Source organism: Panthera uncia, chromosome B4, assembly GCF_023721935.1.
Source record: "Panthera uncia isolate 11264 chromosome B4, Puncia_PCG_1.0, whole genome shotgun sequence".
Lineage (NCBI taxonomy): Eukaryota > Metazoa > Chordata > Mammalia > Carnivora > Felidae > Panthera > Panthera uncia.
Window position 1 is genome coordinate 32,883,074 of NC_064809.1, and position 22,740 is coordinate 32,905,813.

Consider the following 22,740-nt stretch of genomic DNA (forward strand, 5'->3'; position numbering starts at 1 on the left):
CGTTAAAAATAGAACTACCCTATGACCCAGCAATAGCACTGGTAGGAATTTACCCAAGGGATACAGGAGTGCTGATGCATAGGGGCACATGTACCCCAATGTTTATAGCAGCACTTTCAACAATAGCCAAATTATGGAAAGAGCCTAAATGTCCATCAACTGACGATTGGATAAAGATTTTTTATTTCTCCATGTTCTCCCAATATCAGTTGTCAGATACTGCCCAGTTGTCAGATAAAGAAGAATGGAATACTGCGTGGCAATGAGAAAGAATGAAATCCAGCCATTTGCAGCAACATGGATGGAACTGGAGGTTATTATGCTATGCGAAATAAGTCAGTCAGACAAAGTCAGATATCATATGTTTTCACTCATATGTGGGTCTTGAGAAACTTAACAGAAGACCATGGGGGAGGGGAAGGGGAAAAAATTACAGACAGGGAAAAAGGCAAACCACAAGAGACTCTTAAACTGAGGGCTGATGGGGGGTGTGGGAGAGGGGAAAGTGTGTGATGGGTATGGAGGAGGACACTTGTTGGGATGAGCACTGGGCATTGTATGTAAGCCAATTTGACAATAAATTATATTTTTAAAAAGTTAAAAAATTAAAAACATGAAACAAACCAATAGAAAAATTAACAACACATATAACTAGGCAATTTTACAAATGAAGCCCAAAATACCTATTTAAAAATGAAACATGGTTCATCCTCAGTTATTAATGACACACAAATGAAAAGAATGAAATACCACATTATTTCCATTAGCTGTAGTAGTTGGGAGCAGGGAGGGCAGTATCTGACAACTGATATTGGGAGAACATGGAGAAATAAAAAATTCTCCTAAATGTAGTAGGAGGAGGGGTGCCTGGGTGGCTTGGTCGGTTAAGCATCTGACTTCGGTTCAGGTCATGATCTCACGGTCCGTGAGTTCGAACCCCGCATTGGGCTCTGTGCTGACAGCTCAGAGCCTGGAGCCTGTTTCAGATTCTGTGTCTCCCTCTCTCTCTGCCCCTCCCCTGTTCATGCTCTGTCTCTCTCTGTCTCAAAAATAAATAAACGTTAAAAAAAATTTTTTTTAATTTAAATAAATGTAGTAGGAGGAGCGTAAATTGCTACAATTTTAAAACCAATGTGACAATGCCTAGAAAAATGTGTCTTGTCCCCACAACCCAGCGATTTTTCTGCTAGCTATATTCCCTACAGAAATTCTTGCACAAATGCACCTGGATGCATGTATAAAGATGTTTACTGAAGCACTGTAATAACACACATTAAACAACAATCTTTGGGATGACAGATATTTATAGTGTCACTGCCTGATTCTGGTCCGAAACTCAGGAAGGCAGACACTTCAGCGCTTTAACCAGTTTTTTGCTTTGGATTAATTTCTTTGCAATGGAGATATTTGCCTTTCATTGGAGTGTGCTTATATCCTTTCCATTCTCTATTTCTATATTGTATTAAATGTTGCTAGTTTTTATCTCTATTTTGAAGCACCAAAACTCTATTTTAAATATACATTTCCAGGGGCACCTGGGTGGCTCAATCAGTTAAGCATCCGACTTCAGCTCAGTTCGTGATCTCATGGTTCATGGGTTCGAGCCCCAGGTTGGGGTCTGTGCTGACAGCTCAGAGCCTGGAGTCTGCTTCATATTCTGTGTCTCCCTCTCTCTCTGCCCCTCCTCTGCTCATGCTCTGTCTCTCTGTCTCTAAAAAATAAATAAACATTAAAACATTTTAATAAATAAATAAATAAATAAATAAATAAATAAATAAATAAAAGTTCCCTTCGAAAATTGGGTAAGCATCTCTGTGGACTAGAAACAGAATTGAAAAACCCAGCAGAAAGGAGGTTGAAGATACAGATACTATACTGCAGGTCTAGAAATAGGAACACATGGCCTGGAACTCAGTTTTTGTGGGAATGTATGACTGTGTATACCTCACATATCCTGTATGTTTAAAACCTGGCTCGCTGTGTGAAATTGGAGTTTAAAGAAAAAGCACCCCAACAATAAATGGAGTTTAAAAATTTTGCTCAGGCTGGGACCAGCAAAGACCTTGTCCCTGGTAAAATAAAAAGAAACATAAACATGTACATACATGTACACATGAATGAATAGTTATAATTTAGTCTAATGTGACAAGACTGTGTTCAGAGATTCAGAAGTGAAGAAAAGAATATCACTTTTCAGAAATTTCAAAGTCTTTGCTGGACACAAATATAGAGTTTATAATGGGCATAAATTGATGGCTTTAAATTAAAATGGGTCTTAAATATAACTTATTTTTCTCTTAGTGACCTAGTTAGCTTGAGCTGCCATAACAGAATATCATAAGCTAAGTGGCTTAAACAACAGAAATTTATTTTTCATAGTGTGGAAGCTGGGAGGCTCTGGTGAAAACTCTCTTTGTGGCTTGTAAATCATGCCCTTCTCACTGTGTTCTCACACAGGGGAGAGAGAGTGTAGATTCTTTGGTGTCTTTTTATAAACACACCAATCACATCATATCAGGGCCCTACTATTATAATTCATATAACCCTAATCACTTCCCAAAGGCCCTATCTCCAAATATCATCAACATACAAATATTAGAGGGACACAAATATTCACTTCATAACACCGAGTTTGATTTTATTTTATATCTCAATTCTGTAAGATAGTGGGAGTTTAATTTCAATCAATTTTAGGTAATTTCTGCCTACTCATGGTATATACCCCTTGTTCTCTATGATGGGTCTAAATACCAAGGACTAACAGAACACCAGGGCATTAGAGAGGTGAGCAGATCTCTCTCTATATATATATTCCTCCTCCCTCCCTCTCACCCCTATTCTGCTCAGTAACATCTACTTCCTCTTTACTATACATCATCATCTGGCTACTCTCCATTCAATGTTAGATATAAAGAACAGTAACACCCTCCCAGGCCTTTCTGCCTGGACACTCCCTGCGGTCATCTCTGCACTACCACTCTCAATGTTTGGGCTTCTTGTAATTTTCTGAAGTTTGCCTCCATCTGGAGACCATCTCAGGAATCAAGTTCCCTGACTAATATTTTTTAGGACCGGCTGCACAATTTGTAAAAGCCCAGCTCAAAATGAAAATGCAGTCTTGCTTTTTAAAAATTATTAGAAATTTCAAGACAGCAAAAACAATTCATTAAATTAACTGTGGAGTCCTGAAAGCATGGCCCTGTGCTACTGCATGGCTGTAAAGACAGGAAGATGCCAAAAAAATCAGAGAAACAAGAAACAGAACAAACAGAAAACAAAAATTAAAATGTGAAATTTGAGCATTAAAATATCACTAATCACATAATTACATAAATGTAAATAAATGTAAATTGTCTAAATATAGCAATTAAAATACATAATTTGTCATAGTAGTTAAAAGTATGAGGGAACTAAAACAGAAGTGACTGAACTGTTTACTGCTTAAAAGAAACATTTTTTTCAAAAGTAATTGGTAAAGGCAGATAGAAAATAAAAGAATAAAAAAATACATGCAAAAATTAATAAAAAATTAAAGGTAGTTATATTCATATCATATAAGATATTAATAAACCTACTAGGGTAAATAAACTTACTAGAGACAGAGGAGATTATATAAAGATAAAATGGTCAATATGCAAGGAACATACAGCAATCTTAAACACGTATGAACCAAATAAAAAATATATGAAGAAAAAAACTGATAGACAAAAAGGAAAAATAGACAAATTCACAATTATACTTGGAGGCTTCAATACCCTATTTCCAACAATTGCTAAAATAGCTACACAGAAAGTCATCAAGAGTATAACAAAAGTCAACAACTCCATCAATAAACAGGATCTAATCAAAGTTTATTGAACACATCAACTAACAACAAAACACTCATGAAATAGTAGTAAGATAAACCAGCATATTTACAAAGGTGTGCATTTATCACCATAATCAATGTTAGAATATTTTTATTACTACCCAAAAAACCTGCACCCCTCAACCATTAACCAACACTACCAAATCCTCATCTCCTCTGTCTCTATGTATTTACTTTTAACATTTCATGTAAATGTGATCATACAATATACTGTCTTTTGTGACTATATACGAGTCACTTAGCATATTGTATTCAAGTCTCATCTATTTAGTAGTATAACTTAATATTTCATTTTTATGGCTTAATAATATTTCATTGTATAAATATATCACAACTTTTTCCAATTGTATTGAGAAAAAATTTACAAGCATGATTGTGTAAGTTTAAGGCATGCAGCATGGTGATTTGACTTACATATACTATGAAATGATACCACGATGGATTTACCCAGTATTCATCTTCTTTAGATACAATAAAAAAAAAAAAAAACGAAGCAAAGAAGAAAAAGAAATCTCCTTGTGATGAAAGCACCTAGGATTTACTGTCTTAACAATTTTCCAGTATGTTACACAGCAGTGTCAGCTATAGTTATCATGTTGTACATAGCATCCCTACTACTTATTTACCTTGAAGTCTGTATGTTTTGAGTAGCTTCCTTTAATTATTTCTACCATCCATCTCTGATAGTCACAGGTCTCATCTCTTTTTGTATGAGTTTGTGGGTTTCTTTGATTATATTTGTTTATTTTTAGATTCCACATATAAAGTGAGGTAAAATAGTATTTTTCTTTCTCTGTCTTATTTCACTTATAATGCATCTAGGATTCATCCGTAGTCACAAATGGTAGGATTTCCTAAGTTTTTATTGCTAGATAAGATCCCATTCTTTATGCATACTACAACTTCTTTATCCATTCACCCATCAATAGACAAATAGGTTTTTCCATATTTTGGGCATTGTAAATAATGCTGCTATAAACATGGGTGTGCAGATATCGTCTCAAATTAGTGGTTCCTTTTTCTTTGGATATATTCCCAAAAGTCTAATTCCTGGATAGGTGTTACTTCTATTTTTTTTTTGAGGGTCCTCCATTTTATTTTCCATAGTGGTTTTACCAATTAACAATCCCATCAACAATGCAGACAGGTTTCCTTTTCTTGACATCCAGCCAGCATTTGCTGTCTCTTAATTTTTTGGTGATGGCAATTCTAATGGGTTGAGATCATATCTCATTGCAGTTTGAATTTTCATTTCCCTAGTGGCTAGTAATATTGAACATTTATCATATACTTATTGGCCTTTTGTATATCTTTGGATAAATATCTATTTAGATCAGCCACTTTTAAATTGGGTTATTTGGAAAATTTTTGCTAATAAGTTATATGAGTTCTTTGTATATTTTGGATATTAACCATTATCAGATATGGGGTTTGCAATATTTTTTCTAATTATTTAGGTTGTCTTTTCACTTTTTTGATTTTTCCATTTGCTATACAGAAGCTTTTTTCTTTTTATTTATTAAAATGCTCAGTTATTTTATGGAGGGGAGGGGCAGATAGAGGGAGAGAGAGAATCCCAAGCAGTCTCTGTGCTGTCAGCACAGAGCCCTATGTGGGGCTCGATCTAAGGAACCTGAGCTGAAATCAAGAGTTGGATGCTTAACTGACTGAGCCATGCAGGCACCCCTGGAAGCATTTTGATTTGATAGTTCCACCTGATTATTTTGTATTATGTTTTTTGTGCTTTAGGAGTCATCCAAAAAAAATCATGACCAAGGCACATGTTAAAGTTAGTTCTTATGTTTTCTTTCAGATGTTTCACATTTTCATTTCAAATGTCTTACATTTAAGTCTTTAAATCCACTTTGAATTAATTTTCATGAATGGAGTAAGATACAGGCTCATTTCATTTATTTGCATGTAAATATCCAAAACTATACATTCAGAGATCATTTCTATAGTTCGTTACATGTACATATCCAATTATCCCAGCACCATTTATTAAAGAGACTATCTTTTCTCCATTGAATGTACAAGTACTTGTATGTGCACTCTCTCTCTCTCTCTCTAAAATAATAATAATAGTAATAAAGAATTAGAAATGAAGAAGATGAGGCAGAGGGAGAGAAAGAATCTTAAGCAGACTCCACACTCAGCATGAAGTCCAATGCAGGGCTCAGTCCCAGGACCCTGGGATCATGACCTGAGTCAAAATCATGTCAGTCACTCAACCAACCGAGTTACCCAGGTGCCTCAACATAGTTGAAACCCCCTTCCTTTCCAATTCTGATATTTTTAAATTATTTTTCTTATGTAATTGCTCTAGCTAGGACTTCTAGTACTATGTGGGAATCCTTGTCTTGTTCCTGATCTTAGAGGCTGTGGGTTTGTCTTACATGGCCTTTATTATGTTTTTGTCATGAATAGAAGTTGAATACTGTCAAAAGTGTCTTTTTTACATTTATTGAGAAAATAATGATTCTTCTCTTTCATTCTATTAATGTGATATTGATTTGCATATGTTGAACCATCCCTGAATACTTGGGATAAATCCCACTTGATCATAGTGAATGATCCTGTTCTGCTTGCTTTGCTGCCAAATTTGTTTTGTCAGCATTTTTTTTTTGAGAATTTTTGCATCTATATTCAACAGAGATATTGGCTGTAGTTTGTTTGTTTTTGTTTTGTTTGTTTGTTTTTCCTTTAGTAGTATCCTCTTTGAATATCAGGATAATGCTAGCCTGGTAAATTAAGACTGGGAGGGTTTCTTATCCTTCAAAAATTTTTAGAAGAGTTTGAAAAAGATTATTGTTAATTCTTCCTTAAGTGTTTGGTTAAATCCACCAGTGAAGCCATCAAGTCCCATGCTTTGCGTCATTGGGATATTTTTGTTAACTGATTCAGACTCCTTACTAATAATCAGCCTATTCAGATTTTCTATTTCTTCCTGATTCAGTCTTGGTGACTTGTAGGTTTCCAAGATTTTTTCCATTTCTTCTCAGTTGTCTAATTTGTTGGTGTACATTTGTTCATAATAGCCTCTTATGATCCTTCAAATTTCTGTGGTATTAGTTGTAATGTGTCTTTTTCATTTATAGTTTTGTTGATTTGGGTCTTTTCTTGGTTGATCTCCATAAGGTTTGCCAATTTTGTTTATCTTTTCATAGAATCAACTCCTACATTAGTTAAGATTTTTCTTTGTTTTTCTGTTCTTTATTTCACTTATTTCTGTTCTTTTATTATTTACTTTCTTCTTCTAACTTGGGGATTAGTTTGTTTCTCTTTTTGTAGGTCCTTAAGGCATAGAGTTAAGATTGCTAATTTGAGATCTGTTTTTGTTTTTTAATGTAGGCTTTTATTGCTATAAACATTCCTCTTAAAACTTTTTACTTCATCTCATAAGTTCTGGTAATATTGTGTTTCTACTTTTTTTAAGAAATTTTTAAAAATTTCCTTTAATTTTCCTTTGATTTATTGATTGTTCAGGAAAGTATTGTTTAATTTCATGTACTTGTAATTTTTTTTAAGTTTGCTCTTAATGATTTCTAGTTTCATGTGATTGTGAGCAGAGAACATATTTGGTATGGTTTCAATCTTCCGAATTTACTGATTTGATTTGTGGTATAACATATGATGTATCCTAGAAAATGTTCCATGTGAGCTTGAGAAAAACTGAATTCTACTCTCATTGGACAGAATGTTTTGCATATGTTGAGGCACCTGGGTGGCTCAGTCATTTGGGCATCTATTGATTTTGGCTCAGGTCATGATCTCACAGTTTGTGAGATTGAGCCCCATGTCAGAGTCTGTGTTGACAGTGTGGAGCCTGCTTGGGATCCTCTCTCTCCCTCTCTCAATTCTCCTACTCCATTCACTCTCTTTGTCTCTCTCTCTCAAAATAAATAAGTAAACATTAAAAAAAAAGTATGTTCTACATATGTCTACAGGTCCATTTTGTCTACAGTGCTGTCCAAATTTCTGTTTTCATATTGATTATCTGACTGAATGATCTATCCATTGCTGAGAGTTCTCCTTTCAGTTGTTATTTTTTGCTCTATATATTTAACTGCTCCAATGTTGGTTGCAAAAATATTTATAAATGCTATATTTTCTTGATATTTTGTCTCTTTTCTTATTACATCATGACCTTTTTTGCTCCTCTTTTTTTTTTCCATTTTTATTTTGCAGTCTATTTTGTCTGACATAGGTATAACTATCTCTGTTTTTTCGGTGTGTTTTTGTTTTTGTTGTTACCATTTGTTTGAAATATCCTTTTCAGTCCCTTTATTCTCAGTCTATGTGTATCTTTAAGGCTAAGTAAATCTCTTGTAGATAGCATATTGTCAGATCTTTTTTTTTTTAATCTATTAAGCCATTCTTTGCCTTTCCATAGCAAAGTTAATCCATTTATGTTTAAAGCTATTATTGATAAAGACCTACTATTGTCATTTTTTTAATTGTTTCTTAGTTGTGTTGTAGATCCATTGATCCTTGTTTCTTTTCCTGCTGGGTTATTATGTATGTTTTGATGTCTTTAGTATTAGTATGCTTTGACTCCTTTATCATTTTTTTTCTTTTTTTTTGTAATTAGTATAGGATTTTTCCTTTTGTTGACCATGCAGCTTTCATAAAATATCTTAAAATTATCCTATTTTTTATTGATAAAAACTTTACTTCAAAAGAATTTGTAAACTTTACACCTTACTCTCCACATTTTAGACTATTGCTTTTACGATTTATATGTGTTTTTTTGTATTGTGTAACTTAATAGATCATTGTAGTTATGACTCTTTTCATTATGTTTTTTTTCCTTTTTTTTTGTTTTTACTTTTGAACTAATTTTAAGTGAATTACACACCTTATTACAATGTTGTAGAATCTAACCATGTCTATATATTTACCATTACCAGTTTGATTGGTGCTACCTCTTTATGTTTTTATGTTAATTAGTGTTCTTTTACTTCCACTCAAAGAACTCTGTTTAGCACTTATTATAAGGCAGACCTGGTGGCAATAAACTCCTTCAGTTTTTTTTTTTTTTTATGGGAAGATTTATCCCTTCTTTTGTTTCTCAAAGACAGCTTCACCAGGTGTAGAACACTTGGGTGAGTTATTTTCTTTCAATGTTTTGGTTATGTCATTCCATTCTTTCTTGATCTGAAAAGATTCTGTTGAGAAATCCACCAATAGTCTTATGACAGTTATTTTGTATGTAATTTCTCTTTTTTCTCTTGTTGCTCTTCAAATTATTTTTAATTTTTATTTTTTTACATTTACAGTCTTTAATTGAACACATAAAACTGTACTATTTAATATATTTTTTCAGAACTTTTTGTGAAATTCAGATCACAGTGTATCATTTACAAATACCTTGTCTTTTTTTTTTTTTTTGATCATCTACAACTTGTGCACAGTTCTTGAAAATAACATCTTCATCCTACCTTATTTTACCTTTGAAGTTGGCCTGAGGCAAGATTAAGGAGAGGGTTTCCATTCAAAATGTTCTCCATATGTATTCTTCCTTCTTCAGGTTTCTGTTCTTGTTCCTCTGTAGACTGCTTTTCAGCTCTTTCTTCTATAATGTTTTCAAGTTTTGCAAGAAGTACTGCAGAATCATCATTATCACTCTGTTCTTGAAAATCTTCATCTTCATCTTCCTCATCAGTTAGAGAATCATCTGCATCAAGGTTGGTAGCAGGAATCTGGTCTAACCAAGGCTTCTTTGATATTGAGAAGGAGGTGGTATGTTCTCGTATTGGACAATCTCTATTTTTTTTTTTCTCTCTCGCAGCAGCTCACTCTCTTTTTCAGCTCTCTCCTGAAGTCATGGTTCCACACTTCTTCAGGGGCATCCTGAATAGTTTGTCTATATTTTCTCCTTGGATGAAAAAGTAGGTCTCTACTTGAATATTGTCTTGAGAGTTGGCTCAAATCACCTCTCCTTTTCATCTCTCACTTCTCACAAGTTGAAGAGTTGGCCTAGCAGTTGCTGCCATGTATTATGCTCCCAGAAACTTCTGTGCCTGTTTTTAACTTTTGACAATTTAATTATAATGTGTCTTTGGGTATCCTTGTTCAAGTGCCACCTATTTGAGGTCTTTTGGGTCTCATCAATCTAGATGACCATGTCACTCCCCATGATTTTAGAAGTTTTCAACTCCTATTGCTTTAAATATATCTTCTTTTACTTTCTCTTTCTCTTCTCCTTCTGAAATTCCTATAATGTGAATATTGTTTCTTTACATTGTGTCTCATAATTCCCATAGGCTTTCTTCACTCTTTAATACTTTTTTTTTCTCTTCTGATTGGGTAATTTCCAATGTTCTATCTTCAACGGCACTGGCTCTTTATCTTCCGTATGGTCAAGTCTATTTTGAAACTCTGCTGAATTCTTCAGTTCAGCTATTGTATTTTTCAACTATGGGATTCTATATTTGTTTAATGGTTGCTATTTCCTTGTTGAACTTCTCATTTTGTTCATGCATTATTTTCTTAGTTTTTTTTAGTTGTCTATGTTTTCTTATAGTTCACTAGCCTTTTTAAAGATTATTATTCTGAATATTTTGTCTGACTTTTCATAGATATCCACTTTTTATGGTCAGGTATTAGCACTTTTAAATTTTCCTTTGGTGGTGTAATATTCCCTTGATTTTTCATAATCTTTAATTCCTTGAATTGGTATCTTCTCATTTGAATAATCAGACTCATCTTCTAGAGTTTACAGGTTTGTTTTGACAGAGAGGCTCTTTACCAGTCAGCTCAGTTTGGATCTCTGGATGTGTCTGCTAGTTATGTCCTTGCACATTTGAGCACAGCTCTCATTATATATATTTGAGTAAGGCATCTGTTTGGGCTCTGATGATAATAAGGGGTGCTGTACCACTAAAAACAATTGGATAGGATTGCTGACTAGCTTTCCTACTAGTGAAGCTGCAGGATGGGCTCCATGTCTGTCTAGATTCTCTGATTAGGCTTACTAGATGGTTGGGATTAGGTACTACATTCAGTAATATATGGGGCTATGAGACAGCTTCCTTGCCCTGGCCAGGAAGTAGGATGTGTCCCAGGGTCTACATGGTTCATTATTTGTGGATGCAAAGCAGGCCAGAGTGTGTACTCTGTTCCCTAGTCAACTGAAGTTACTGGTTTTGCTCTACAAATGAGGAAAGTCATGTGCTGTGCTCTCTCTCTCTCTCTCTCTCTGTTCAAGTGCCACTGTATATATATTGGTTGAACAGCTTCCTATGTGCTCTAGGTAGTCTCTCTGAGTGAACATGCTGATAGCTGTATTCAGTGAAAAACCTGCCTACAGATTAGATTTCTTGCCTGTGTACAGTAAGATAAGCAACTCTAATGCTGACAAAGCTCTTTGCTGTCTCAATTCAAGCTGACCTACACTCCAAATATTCTGGTCAAACAGGACCATTGGCTTTGTTTTGTAAACTATCTGCTCCACATGCCCTTCTCTAGGCTTGAGCACTGCTGGACCACACAACTTACAGCAGTTTTTACCAGCCTTCTGGTTACGAATCTGGAAGACTCTTTTCACAGAAGATGAGGCTAGGTTTCAGTTTCTTTGTCAGAGTCGGAGGGGAAGAAACCCCTCTAGGTCACTCAATTTCCAAAACAGATTCTCCACTTGGGAAGAGCCAGTAGCTACCATCATCACTGTTTATGAATTATTCTACCATGGTGGATTGCCTGCCTCTACGTAGTATAAGAACCCACTATGTCCTGTACTGGCTTTCCTCTGGGTGAAATTAACTCTGCCTGACCATATCTTGGTGGAAATGTTACTGGGTGGTCCAGCTTCCAGGAGTTGTTGTCACCTCTTTTGGTCTGTGAGGTCAGAAGACACTGTCACAGCAAGTGAGTTCTGTGACTAATAAAAGGCATCCAAATTGGCAAGAAGGGAGTCAAACTTTCACTCTTCACAGACAACATGATACTCTATGTAGAAAACTCAAAAGACTCCACCAAAAACTGCTAGAACTAATCCATGAATTCAGCAGGGTCACAGGATATAAAATCAATGTACAGAAATAAGTTACATTTCTATATACCAATAATGAAGCAGCAGAAGGAGTAATCAAGGAATCAATCCCATTTAACACTGCACCAAAACCATAAAATACCTAGGGATAAACCTAACCAAAGAGATGAAAAATCTGTATACTGAAAACTATAGAAAGCTTATGAAAGAAATTTAAGAAGACATTTAAAAAAATGGAAAACATTCCATGTTCACGGATTGGAAGAACAAATTGTTAAAATGTCAACACTTCACAAAGCAATCAACATATTCAATGTAATCCCTATCAAAAAAACACCAGCAGTCTTCACAGAGCTAGAACAATCCTAAAATTTGTATGGAACCAGAAAAGACCCCGAATAGCCAAAGCAATCATGAAAAAGAAAACCAAAGCTGTAAACATCACAATTCTGGGCTTCAAGCTTCATTAAAAAGCTGTAAACATCAAGACATTATGGTACTGGCACAAAAACAGACACATAGATCTGTGGAACAGAATAGAGTACCTAGAAGTGGACGCACAAACATATGACCAACTAATGTTTGAAAAAGCAGTAAAGAATACCAAATGGAAAAAAAGACATTCTCCTTAACAAATGGTATTGGGAAAACTGAACAGCAACATGCAGAAGAATGAACCTGGACCACTTTTTTACACCATACGCAAAAATAAACTCAAAATGGATGAAAGACGTAAATGTAAGATAGCAAGCCATCAAAATCCTAGAGGGGAAAACAGGCAACAACCTCTTTGATCTCAGGCATGGCAACTTCTTACTTGATGTGTCTCTGGAGGCAAGGGAAACAAAAGTAAAAATGAACTATTGGGACCTCATCAAGATAAAAAGCTTCTTCACAGTGAAGGAAACAATCAGCAAAACTAAAAGGCAACTGATTGAAGGGAGGGGATATTTGCAAATGAAATATCAAATAAAGAGTTAGTATCCAAAATCTATTAAGAACTTATCAAACTCAACACCCCAAAAAACAAATAATCCAGTGAAGAAATGGGCAAAAGAATAGACATCTTTCCAAAGAAGATATCCAGATGGCTGATAGACACATGAAAAGATGCTCAATATCACTTATCATCAGGGAAATACAAATCAAAACCACAATGAGATACCACCTCACCCCTGTCCGAATGGCTAAAATTAACAACTCAGGCAACAATAGATGTTGGTAAGGATATGGAGAAAAAGGAACACTTTTGCCCTGCTGGTGGAAATGAAAACTGGTGCAGCCACTCTGGAAAACAGTATGGAGGTCTCTCAAAAAATTAAAAATAGAACTACCCTATGACCCAGCAATTGTACTACTAGGTAATTATCCAAAGGATACGGGAGTGCTGTTTCAAAGGGACACATGCACCCCAATGTTTATAACAGCACTATCACCAATAGCCAAAATGTAGACAGCCCAAATATCCATCTATTAATGAATGGATAAAGAAGATATGGTATATATATACAATGGAATATTAGTGAAAAAAAAGAATGAATTTTGCCATTTGCAACAACATGGATGGAACTAGAATGTATTATGCTAAGTGAAATAAGTCAGTCAGAGAAAGACAAATATCATATGGCTTCACTCATATGTGGAACTTAAAATAAAAAACAGATGAGCATAATGGAGGGCAAGAAAATATAAACACAGGGAGGAAGACAAACCGTAAGAGACTGTTAAATACAAAGAAGAAACTGAGGGTTGCTGGAGGGGTTTGGGTGAGAGATGGGTTAAATGGACAAGGGGAATTAAGTAGGACACTTGTTGGGATGAGCACTGGATGTTATATGTAAGTGATGAATCACTGAATTCTATTCCTGAAACCATTATTACACTATGTGTTAACTAATTTGGATGTAATTTTTTTAAAAAATTTAAAAATTAAAAAAAAAATCCACTCTGGTAGATCTGCACTCTGCCAAGTTTTCTGGTCAGAATGTGCCCCTGACTTAGTTCTCCAGATTAATAAAACCACTAGTTGGGATTACTATTTGGGCACTGCAGGTATGAACTCAGGTTACCAAGATCCACATCCTAGTTGTTTCAATTCCACTCCCCCTTCTCTGTCACAGTCAAATTCTCAGTGGTTGTGAGGTTTCCCTACAATCACTTTAGAGCTAGAGCAGAATAGGGACCCCCACAAAGTGACCCCATTGCTGGAGCATCAGGGAAATTGTCTCCTCTTTATTCTCTTTTCCCACTGTAAAAACAAGATTCAGGGGATACTTCTTGATATAGTGGTTCACTGTCCTGGAGAGAGGCATTGTGGTCAATGTGTAGTTGCTTCTGTTAACATCTAAAGCAGTCTATATTGAGGGAGGGTGCCTCAGCCTCAACCCCATGATCCACAATTTTCTCAGTGTTGTTTTGTCTTGAATAGTTGTTAGTTGTTCCTCTTATGAGGGGGAGAACTTTCAGGAACAATCTTTTTCATTATATTGTTAATATCCATAAAATACTCTTTGAATGACAAGTTTAGTATTTTTAAAACTATATTTGTACCTACTAATTATATTTAAAAAGTCAAGGTTTCAAGAAAATAGTTTGGGAAACTTGAGACCAGGTAAGGTAAAAGGAAGCAAAGGGAAAAAATATACACCACTACAGAAATTCTTATGCAAGTCACAGTACTAATACCTGGGCTCAACAATACTATTTCATTTATTATAGAATATTTATAATTACTTTATAATAATTATTGTTTATTATAATTAATTTGTTATAAAATTATTGAATAATCTTCCTCTCTCCACCTTGCCAGTATAACAACAAGGCTACAGTATAGTCATAGTGGATTATAACTGGAAGAACAATAAGATGCAAACTGTTTCTGAGTAAGCATAATTAGGGTATCTTAAGGACAAGAGGAGAGACAAAATGGACACAAGAATTTGAAGCCTCTTGTATCAACAGCCTCAGCAAATACTAAGTGCAACCCAACTCCCAGCCAAATTAATATTTATCTTTACGCTAAGTACCTATATACCTTTATGCTAAATACCTATGTATTACCAAATACAAAATGTCTGGATGTTGACAACAACAACAAAATTATAAGACATGCCCACAGTCAAGAAAAAACGCATTCTGAATAGATAAATTAATCATCAGAACCAGACTCCAAACTCAGATATGACACAGATGTTAGAATTATCAGACAGCAAATTTAAAATATAATAATAAAATGTCTTAAGTCTATAATGAAAAAAGAAAACGTGTGTGTGTGTGTGCGTGTGTATAATGAAAGCATAGAGATGGAAACTCTAAGAATAAATTAAAAATTTTAACAATTAAGGGCGCCTGGGTGGCTTAATTGGTTTAGTCAACTCTTGATTTCAGCTGAGGTCATCTCACGGTTCCGTGAGTTTGAGCCCCACATGGGCTCTGTGCTGACTGCATGGATCCTGCTTGAGATTCTCCCTCTTTCTCTGTCCCTTCCCTGTTTGTATTCTCTCTGCCTCTATCAAAATAAATGAATAAACTTTAAAACAATATATGAAAACTTATACACAAAAATTTAAAAAATAATATGTTGATGGATTTGTCAGTAGGCTATACACAGCCAAAGCAATAATAAGTGTTCTTGAAGAAAGATCAATAGAAACTTCCCAAACTGAAATCCAAACAGAAAGTAGAATAAAAATAACAGCAGAGCAATAAGTATCATGGATTGTTAGTTTCTAAAGGTATTATATATGCATAATTGGAATATCAAGATATGAAAGACAGAATAGAGTAGAATAAATATTTGAAGTGACAATGACCGAGAACTTTATAAAATCAATGATAGCAGATTACAAACCTGGAAATCCAAAGAACACCAAAAAATGATTACACTCCCACACCCTCCCTCATGAAAGAAGAAAAAAAGAAAGAAAAAGAAAGAAAGAAAGAAAAAGAAAGAAAGAAAGAAGAAAGAAAGAAGAAAGAAAGAAGGAAAGAAAGAAAGAAAGAAAGAAAGAAAGAAAGAAAGAAAGAATATAAAGGCATATTATAGTCCACTTGCAAAGAAAAGTTTGAAAGAAAGCAAAGCAAATAAAACAGGTACATATAGAGGAACACAGATAAAACTGATAGGTTTCTCATCAGAAGCAACCAAAAGGATAGTGTAGTGAAATATTTCAAGTGTTTTGAAAAAACCCACAAATTAAAAATTGTATATCCAGTGAAGTTGCCCTTAAAAAGTAAAGAAGAGGGGCGACTGGGTAGCTCAGTTGGTTAAGCATCAGACTTTGGCTCAGGTCATGATCTCGTGAGTTCAAGCCCTGCGTTGGCTCTGTGCTGACATCTCAGAGCCTGGAACCTGCTTTAGATTCTGTGTCTCCCTCTCTCTCTGCCCTTCCCCCACTCATTCTCTGTCTCTCTCTCAAAAGTATTATTTTTTTAAAAAGGTGAAATAAAGATTGTCTCAGCAAAAGAAGGGCAGAGATTCAGTGACAGCATCCCTGCTCTGCAAGAAATGTTAAAAGAAATTCTTCAAGTAGAAGAAAAATAAACTTGGATCTAACCTAAGGAAGGGAAGTGCATCAGACAAGTAATAAATGAAACTAAAACAAAATCACTAATACTTCTGATTTCTTAATTGATTTAAAATATAACTGATGCAATAATAGTAACAGTATATTGGGTGATGATAACATATGCATAAGTAAAATCAATAACAAGAATTTCACAAAGCACAAAAGGGGGAAATTGGAGATATTTAGTTATAAGTTAATTATACTACATATACAAATCCCACAATGTTATTTGAAGATAGACTTCAATTAGTTCAGTGTATGTTGTAACCTCTGGGGCAAGCAATAAAGAGTTTTTATCAATAATTGTAATTAATATTCTGAGGAAAATAAAATAGAATACTATAAGAAAGTTCAATTACCATATTATTTCACTCATGGAATTTGAGAAACACAACAAATGAACAAAGTGAAAGAGAGAGACAGGCAAACCAAGAAACAGACTCTTAACTATAGAGAACTTACTATAAAGAACAAACTGATGGTTACCAGAGGGGAGGTCTATGGGGAGATGGTTTCAATAGGTGAAGGGGATTAAGAAGTGCCCTTGTGATGAGCACTGAGTGTTGTATGGAAGTGTTGAATTTGTACACCTGGAGCTAATATTACACTGTATGTTAGCTAACCCAAATTAAATAAAAACTTCTTAAAAATTCTATTAAAACCATAGAAATGCAGCAAAAAGAATAGTTATACACATGTTAAATATTAATCTAACTTCATAACCAACTAATTTTAAAGCGCATGGTCTAAATACACAAGTTAGAAAACAAACTGAATAAAAAGACTAAAGGAATTGAAAAAGATACCATACGCTAACACTCATCAAAAGAAAGTTGGGGTACCCATACCAATTTCAGGAAAAGCAATCTTTAAAGAAGGACATTATTAGGGATAAAGAAAGGTATTACATAATAATAAAAGAGTCAATTCTTCAAGAAGATGTAGCAATCTTAATCATGTGTGTATAAACAACCGAACATCAAAATACATAAAGCATAAATAAGTAAAAACTGAAAGAATTGGTAGAAGTAAAAAAATTACACTCCTGTAGTTGGAGATTTCAGCAACTCCTTCAATGATTGATAGATCAAGCAACCAGAGAATCAATAGTGACATATTTGACATGAATAGAGATATTTGTCAATTTGATCTTATTGACGTTATACAATACTGTATCCAACAACCAGATAATACATATTCTTTCCAGATCCTATGGAATATTCATTTTTAGCTATAGAATACTCGTTAGAAAATTTAAAATAATAGAAATAATACAAGGTGTATTATTAGACCACATGAAATTAAACTACAATCAGTAACAGAAAGATAGTTGATAATACCTGGAATAATTAGAATTTAATATTTGGAAACTAACACACTTCTAAATAATTCACCAGCCAGATACTTCTTAGGTTAAATTTTAAAAATTTGAACTAATTGAAAAACTAAAATATAACATTAAAATTTGTAAGATATATAATATTTCAGTCAAAATCTACTCCTCCATGGGGAAGAGTGGTAATTTAAAAATGAAAAAAAAATGGTAGCCCATATTAAATAACAAAATCATATTCAGGAACAAGTAAAGGATACAGATCAATGTACTTAAGAAAGAGGTAGAAAGAAATTATAGACATTATTTCTCTTTAAAAGCTAGGGGAAATTTTTTTTTATTCTTCTGTATTGTAATGTAGTAAATATATTTTCATCTCAAGAATTTTATGTTCATTTGAGTTTTCTGATAACTTTTTGTGTGGTAAAGCATTTTTTTCTTTTACTTTTCTGTTTTTATTTGTTACTCTTTTCCAGCTTTATTAAAGTATAATTGACAAATAAAATTGTAAGATATTTATTGTGTACACCATGATGATTTGATATATGTATATATTGTGAATGGTGAAGTGTTCTTGATGAAGATTAAATAGTGTAATCAGTTTTACTGAATCATCTTTAGTTTCATCCCTGTTTTCACTCTACCTTTTCATTCAGGTCTATTTTTAGTTGACTCAGGACTCTCATGACTCATGACTTTTCAGAATTCTCATGACTCTAAAATATTATCTACAAAAAGTTTCTAAATTCAAAACTTTTACAAAGCTATTGCATTTTGTTATTATGTATTTACTTCCAGCTTAATTTAATATAGCCATTTAAAAGTAATTATACCTTCTAATGAACTTACTGATTAATGAAGCTTCATATAATTCTCATAATATCATAACGTTTGGGAATTGAATTGAATGTTGTACTGCTAGTGAAATAAACTCAATTTCAGGATATCCATTCTCTTTAAGGGATAAGAGATCCATACACCTTTGTGACTGCTAAATAATTTTAAGCTACATACTCAAAGGTATATGTGGAATATTTTAGTCTACTGAGCTTATTTATATTAATGAATAAAGAAAGAAAAAGAAGAATCGTTTATACTTCTCTTTCAGGAAAAGAAGCAATGGGAATTAGGATACCAAGAATGTGCATAAATACCGATGGCGAACAAAAATTAAATCAATATATTTGCATTAAGTACCAGGGATTTAAAATCTAAAACAGGTAAGAAAGAGGGTATGCAAAAATAATTTATAGTGACTGTACAATTCATAGTTTTCAGTAAAGCACAATTTACTGTATGTTTTATATCAAAATGAATTTCCTCTGGAAAAAAGCACCCTCTGGCTTTCTACAGCACAATATATAAAAGAAACATTTTAATTTTGACTCCTCTTCAATGACAGCGACCCCTTTGCCCTCTCTATTTTATAAATTATTGACAAAGCATCAGTAAGATTCCAATTGTACAACAGCTAATTGGCCCCTCTGGTCATTTCTCAACAGCCCTGAAAAGTTCATTGGTTTTAGATAAAGTCATTCTGGGAATTTCAGGCTCAAAGATTCTGAGAGTTTGAACAAGTTTGTGTTCTCTATTTTTTTTTTTAAATACAGTATTTTGAGGTCAAGGCTTGACAAAGAAATAGGGGGTTGAGATACTTGTTTGCAAAGGAAAAAATGAGAATGAGAATTAGTATTTTATATGGAATTAAATTTGAAATGTATATTTTAAAGCAAAAGTAGACTTCAACTAATTTTAAAATTGGGGAAAGATAAATGACATGAAATCATTGATATAAAATGAATATTGGCAAAACTATTATGAGAAAAGATGCAAATATAAGAATATTTACATAAATATTGTCATCTTCAAGGCATTGTCATACCTTAAAATGATTTTTAGAAGCCTTAAACTGGTATCAAGACTTTGGCTCTCAAAATGTATTATTTTTGTCTATGCAATAAAAAATGACTTTTTACTGTGAAGTGGTTGGATATAAGATAAAAATGCTTATAGCTTATATTTGAAAGACTTGTGGAATATTTTCCAGTCTCTTTTTGGAATTTTATTTTGTTGAGAATTGCTATGTCAGACAAACTCTTTGGACTTGTGTCTACCTTTCTATTACACTGTGACCTCTAAAATATGCCAAGTGCATCTCTGTAGCTTTGATATTAGCTCATCATACACAATAGCATTTAATCCAAGTAGGTAGGTATTTTAGTCCACATATTAGATTTATGTCATAACATCCATAATAGAAACACTTAAACACTTAAAGGAAAATATATATATTATGGTCATCCATATCTATGACTAAAACAGAAATGCAATTATTTGCCAGGATCTTATTTTCACATACATCGTTTTTCTTTTGTAGTGTGATTACTAAATTATAGTCTTAGGGATGTCTGTGTATGTGTGAGTGTATGCATGCACACATGTAAATGTGTGTGCAAAAAAAATGAGTAGAGGTGAGGGAAGCAATTTTTCCTTATTGCTTAACTGAAAATTTTATTTTTAAGGATATTATTTTAGTTGTTTATATCAATAAGGTCTCAGAAGCTATATCAAACACTTTATTTTAATAGGATATGTCCAAGAACCTTTTGCTTATCTCAGTATAATGCATGTTCTGGGATGTAACTATTTTTTTTTCTATTTATTATCTTTAAAACAACTAAAATCAACATTTTGTTTTGACTACCTCTTAAGTTTCTGTAACTGATGGAATTCATACAGATGGAAAGGAATACAAATGGGACATCTGGAGAAAAAATGAAAAATCGAAAAGAGGAAAAAAATGAATGAGAGGACAAATATTAAATTTTTAAATACTTTGGCTCCGTCATGATTTTATGATTGGTGAGTTTGAGCCCCGAGTTGGCTTCTGTGCTGACAGCTCAGAGCCTGGAGCCTGCTTCCAATTCTTTGTCTCCATCTCTCTGCCCTTCCACTCACAAGCTGTTTGTCTTTCTCTCTCAAAAATAAATAAACATTTACAAATTTTTTTAATTAATAAAATTATATTTCCATTCAGATCCACAAATGTTTTAAAAGCTAGTGTTTCTCAAACATTCTTCCAGGCAGTCAATTTTCAAAGCAATCATTTTTTAGATAAGAGGAAAATAAAGGGGTATATTTTATGCCAAATCAATCCCAATTCAAATAAAGATTTATTTCCTTTTAATTTTTTGTAATTCGAAATAAGAATGTAAACATATCAAATTATGTTCAGAATGTATATCAAGAAAAATCAAACAGAGGCACTGCTCAGTCTAATTAAGAGCTAAAAATAGATGCATTTCGGAAACAAAAGTAATTATCCAGTTATAATCTAGATCTCAAACTGTCACGTGAGTAGCTTCCCCCATCTTCCTTTATGATCACATAACTTTTGAAGACAATAGATATCAAGCACATAGAATCATTACTTTTGACCTCTGGCTACCAGAACACATAGAACAAATCTCCAACCACCAGATTTTATAGTGATTATATGAGTAATGTTTGGATATGTGGGTGAACTTGCTTGATATCTATTGTCTTCATAAGTTATGTGATGACAAAGGAAGATGGTCCAAAAGAGAAATTGAATAGAGTACTACACATATATGTACATAACTGCATGGACCTGTAGAACCCTTCTTTCTAGTGGCAGTGAATGCACATCGGTCATGTGCAAAACAGGCTATTGTGTCAATGAGTACAGGGCTCACACCTTACACCAATCAAACATTGTTTTTCTTTGCACCTATTTATATAATTTTTAATATTGAGAAATCACATCTATCATTCACAAAAAAAAAAACACAAATCACCCGTTAATTTTGCTATGTAACTGTGCAAAAAATAGCAGTGAGGTTATTATTAGCCAGAAAATAGAAAGAAAGCATAAATTTAAAAAATCATTTAATTATATCTTAAATTGCACTGTAGCATTGATTACTATAAAGCAGAGTTATCATTATAGTAAAACAGCAATCAATGTATATCTGTACTCTGGAAACAGGAAGGGTATAAAAATACATAACAAAGTGGAAAAATAAATGTGAACTCAAAAACATAGTATTTTTCCATCTCAGCAGCAGGAGGAGAATTTCTAACCAATGCCACTTTTTATGTACAACACTAACACCAAGATATCAATTCTAATACTATACTCCATTAATAAAAAAATTAGACTCCTTGAAGCTAGTTAATTCCATGTTTTGGAGTAAAAAAAAAAAAAAAGATACCCTAAATCTAAGACATTTTGTTATAAAACATCAAAGGAATTTTGCAAATTTTAGGGGAATTATAGAAAAGTGTCAATAAAGACTATCCTACTAGTCAATTTCTAATTTATTTTATTTAAATTTTTTTTAAGGTTTGTTTATTTTTGAGAGAGAGAGACAGAGCATGAGCAGGGGGAAGGGCAGAGAGAGAGAGAGGGAGACATAGAATCTGAAGCAGGCTCCAAGCTCTGAGATGTCAGCATAGAGCCCAACACGGGGATTGAAACCATGAACGGTGAGATCATGACCCAAGCCAAAGTCAGACACTCAACCTACTGACTTCTACTAGTCAATTTTTTAACAGTCTGAAAATAAAATAATAAACAGCAATATTTCTATTTTGCTTTATTTGATAATGGCATAGTATTTTGTTGTTATATAATAATAATTACTATATAATATATATATACTATATATAATAATATATAATAATAACTAAATTTTATTAGGAAGTTTGAATTTTTAAAAGAGCATGCATTCATAATAATCCCCAAGAAAAATGTTAGTAAAAATTGTTCACAAAAAGAGCTATAATGTAAAAGAAGAGTAGATAAAATAGAAACATAAATTGGGATATTCATTTGTTGGGGATTTTATTTCTTCTGTAAATTAAGTATATGTTTATAATGAAGCATATCAATATAATTACAAGAAAAATGGGCAATGATAAAAGTATATCATTTAGGGGTAAAGCATGGATTGCA

The 22,740-nt window shown here is 33.4% G+C and overlaps 1 pseudogene; it reads right to left on the reverse strand.

Moving 5' to 3' along the window:
- Positions 1-9,224: 9,224 nt before the first annotated feature.
- LOC125919778 (spliceosome-associated protein CWC15 homolog) lies at positions 9,225-9,817 on the reverse strand (annotated as a pseudogene).
- Positions 9,818-22,740: the final 12,923 nt, after the last annotated feature.